At 37.1% G+C, this 4,187-nt stretch overlaps 1 protein-coding gene across 3 annotated transcripts in view; it reads right to left on the bottom strand.

Moving 5' to 3' along the window:
• The window catches only part of LOC107754674 (suppression of tumorigenicity 5 protein-like), a 74,222-nt gene that overhangs the window by 63,147 nt on the left and 6,888 nt on the right, over positions 1–4,187 (bottom strand). For 2 of the 3 annotated variants that reach the window (XM_016571217.1, XM_016571216.1), the window contains exon 1: positions 3,441–3,595. The exons of the other annotated variant lie outside the window; for it this stretch is intronic. The gene's annotated coding sequence lies outside the window, so the exon portion shown is untranslated. Of the gene's footprint in view, positions 1–3,440; positions 3,596–4,187 lie in introns of those variants that run through there. 3 annotated transcript variants of the gene reach the window in all.

The following is a 4,187-nucleotide window of genomic DNA, read 5'->3' as shown; positions in this document are numbered from 1 at the left end:
CTCTGATAAGCACGTCATTTTAAGCTGGTGCACCGCTAGTGTAACTTTGCTTTCATTTTGCACAAGCTGCAACAGTTCCGTTCCGTGTAACACAAACACTCGGTTTAGCGGAACCTTTACGGTTAATTAACCGTGACGTTTTAAAGCGCGGTTAATCACGAAACCGGTTAATCGCTGCATCCCTACATGTTATTAGATAAACTGTTGTCAGTCATGTTGTCATTTAAAATCCGTACATCACTGGTAATGTTATTGTTTTAGTTTATGCAAACAAAAGGTCATTTTATTTGTTGTTTGTTGATTTTAAATATAAAACTTTGTGAAATGATTTATGTGTCAGTACTTTTAGAACATTTCCAGCACATTTACACAATACCGCGATAATACCGATAACCGTGATAATTGTGGTCACTATAATCATGATAAGAAATTTTCATACCATTTCACCTCTACAGTAAAGATATTTACAATGTAAAAAAAAAATCTATTTCAAATAAGTTTATGTTCTTATGAACTTCCTATTCATTAAAGAATACTGAAAAAGTATCACAGTTCCCACAAAAATATTGAGCAGCGCAGCTGTTTTCAAAATTTGATAAAAGCAAGAAATGTTTTTTGAGCACCAAATCAGCATATGTGAATGATTTCTGAAGGATCATGTGACACTGAAGACTGCAGTAATGGCTGCTGAAAATTCAGCTTTGCCATCGCAGGAATAAACATTTTAAAATATATTAAAATAGAAAATGGTTATTTTAAATTGTGATAATATTTTTTAAAAACTGTATTTAAAAAAATGCAACCTGTGAACATAAGAGACTTCAAATGACTATCAAAAACATTTTAAAAATCTTACCAACTCGAAACTTTTGAGCGGTAGTAGTTGTATGGACTACTGGAGAGCCTGAGAGACATGGTCACTATAAAGAGTGAAGTCACGTGATGTGACGTGTAGCAACAAAATTTTCATTTTTTACTGAATTATTCCTTTAAAGGGGACATCGAATGCCCATTTTCCAAAAGTTTGTATGATTCTTTGGGGTCTTCATGAAATCTCTGTAACGTACTTTGGTTAAAATTCCTCAATGGTCGTGTAAAACAACACCCTGCACATGCATGCTGTCTATGCAGGGTCAGAAACCTCTCGGATTTCATCAAAAATATCTTAATTAGTGTTCCAAAGATGAACGAAGGTCTTACGGGTTTAGAACGACATGAGGGTGAGTAATTAATGACAGAATTTTAATTTTGGAGTGAACTATCTCTTTAAATGATAATGAGCTACCCCTCACCCCACCCCTCTCTTCCGTATATGGCTTGGAGGGGGTCTTATTCAAATAGCTAGCTATATACATAGAAACTGACTGCAAATTGAAACAGCTCGCTGGATGACACAGTTTAAGACTGAAACAGAGCATAACAAACTGGCTGCGTGTTTTCTTTTCAGCTTTTCTGAGCTGGCAGACACGCCAGAATTCGAACTAAATGCAAAAAAAAAAGGTTAAAAAAAGTTTCATCTGATGTCCCCTTTAAACGCCCAGCCATTTGAGTCATATAAGGAAACCAGACTTATAAGTGCTGATGCAACAGACTTGCATCACAGTCTATTGTGCTTGGTAGTTTATGGAGTATCACAGAGATTTGGAGGATGTTACACAATAACAAGACAAAAAGCTTCTCTCCCATTAAAATAACACTGACTCACATAAACCTTGTATAATCCCTATAGCCTTGTCAGATTGACAGGTGCTGTTTCTGTGTAATAACAGTGACACACAACATTAGACTAAGTTCCTTATGACTCCCCATCCTAGACTGAAAAAGTTATTCAAGGACAGCTAAAATAAAATCATCCCCTAGACCTGGGATGATAGTAAAATGTTTTATTAAGGCCTAGATATGACACATTTTGAAGCACATCATGTAATCTGAAGGTCAGTCATCTAGCTATTAAAGCAAGTCTCAACTTGTTTCCTTTTTAAAGTGTATGAAAATTACAGGTGCGCCAGAACAAAAACCATGATGCACAGTCCCTTAAAGGCAATGATGTCCATTCAGTGCACCACAATGAAAAGGATTTTACAAGTTCGATTGTTAAATTCATGTTTGCTCTCACGCATGAATCGCTTCCAGGAACATTCTTAGAAAAAAATGCAATCACAAAGTATAACAATTACTATTATCAAGCTACTAAATTAAACAATGAAAGTGCAAAGGAAAACCGCTCTCCATCTCGACAAAAAACAAGTCAAGAAACAGAATCTGGGAAGAAAAAAGCATTAATACAAAACTGCACATGTATTGTATTTCACTGTTTGACATGAGATGCAGTGGAAATAAGAGTCTTGCCTCACTGTTATTTCAGCCGACACAGTGTTCATAAAATCGCATTCACAGTGGAATGACAAGCTATGGACCAACTAGGGCTTAACTTAAATGTGAAAAGGTTTGTTACACATTATGATGGCAGGGCTGTCTATTTTGTTCAAGGTTTGGTGACATCCCACCCTGATCCATATTGCGCAAGCACTGGACAGAGAACAGAGTGGCTCCCATGATTGAGCTGACAATCCAGACCAATGAAAAGGAAGGGTCATTGTTCCAATAGCACAATAGACAGTCTGTTCAGAAAGTTCAGAAAACTTGCAGCTGCAGTAGTTGCCAAAACTGAAAGCAGGGGGCACTGTATACTTGAACAGTGATCATGTAACCTTCATGTGTGTGTGTGTGTGTGTGTGCTCAAATAAGAGCATGATTTTAGTGGAAACAACTGAAATGTGCCTTTAATGAAAAACCTGTCTGTTGTCAATCCTTGCTCATTCAACATTTACATTTATGCATTTGGCAGATGCTTTTATCCAAAGTGGATTACATTGCATTCAATGTATTGTTTTTAATCAATGTATCATGCCCTGGGAATCTAACCCATGACCTTGGTGCTCTATTGTTTGAGCTATAAGAATACCCAGCAACATTTGGCCACTAAACTAATCCATAAACTTTGTGTGCTCTATCAGAGAAAGATATAAACCTTGACCTTGGGACACCAAACTGTTCCTCAAATAAATTAAAACGAAAAAACGTCAGCCTATTACACGATTGAGTAAACAGGCAACATTCACATGAGTTGGGAAATTACCAAATAAGGTAAACACATATGACGTTACAGTTAAACAGTTTAGTTCTGACCCACATTTACATTTAAAACATCTTCTATTCACTTTGGCTGTGGCTCAAACCCTAGTGTGCTGGCTAACTAGACTAGATATTTGGACATCATGTTCTTGAGCATTTTGAGGAATCACGCGCGTTGCGAATTATGCTCAAAAATGCTTTTCAGCAAAGAAGCGCACTAGGTTTTGACACACAGCCTTTGTTTGCGATTGACTGTGCTCACTTTTATACGATGTAACCACGCTAGAATGAGATAAAAGTTTTACCTGAACGAAATGTCCCGCTGTTCGTGCCATTTTGTTCAGCGTCTCACATTCACTCGTAGCGATTGCAAAAACTCATTGATTTGCCGGTAATACCTGGAACTTTTCCCTAAACTTCCAGGCATGTCCGTTCAAGCGGGGTAAATCCCTCCCTACTTACTTGAGAACTCTCTCTCTCTCTCTCTCTCTCTGGCAGAAGGTTGAGCTAGTTGCCATGGGGACGGATTGTTTTGACCCCCACTCGCCTCTCCAAGTTCTCGCGCTCTCACACAAAACTAAACAGGCTGTTCTTCACATGAGCCACATGGATATGAACTTTATATGTTACAATGTTACAATGACAAATTAAGTGATGTTAAAATAAGTGCCTTTCACATTTCACACATAACTGTTTTGTCTGGTGGTTCCTTCATCCTTCCCCAGGAAAAAAACACTGCGGTCAAGCCAGCCGCGCTTTGAAAATGCACGGTCAACTCAGCCGCACTTTTTTTTAGCTTGCGCGTGTAATTGTGCACTTACGGTACGGGTGCTGGGAGCAGTCAAAATGCATGTAAAGAAGCTGTCATACCGACGTTTCCTTTATAATTACCTTATTTTAACTTTTATTTTTAGTTTGTAAATACATTATTTTTGTACATAAACGTTTGTATTGTACATTAATTATTATAAATAATTTATTAATGTTTATAAATGTTAATATTAATGTTTTATATTCATTGTTTTTTTAATTTAATGTTTGTGTGTGTGTGT

Source organism: Sinocyclocheilus rhinocerous, unplaced genomic scaffold (genome assembly GCF_001515625.1).
Source record: "Sinocyclocheilus rhinocerous isolate Xijiao unplaced genomic scaffold, SAMN03320098_v1.1 scaffold742, whole genome shotgun sequence".
Lineage (NCBI taxonomy): Eukaryota > Metazoa > Chordata > Actinopteri > Cypriniformes > Cyprinidae > Sinocyclocheilus > Sinocyclocheilus rhinocerous.
This window is presented reverse-complemented; position numbering and strand designations above follow the sequence as displayed.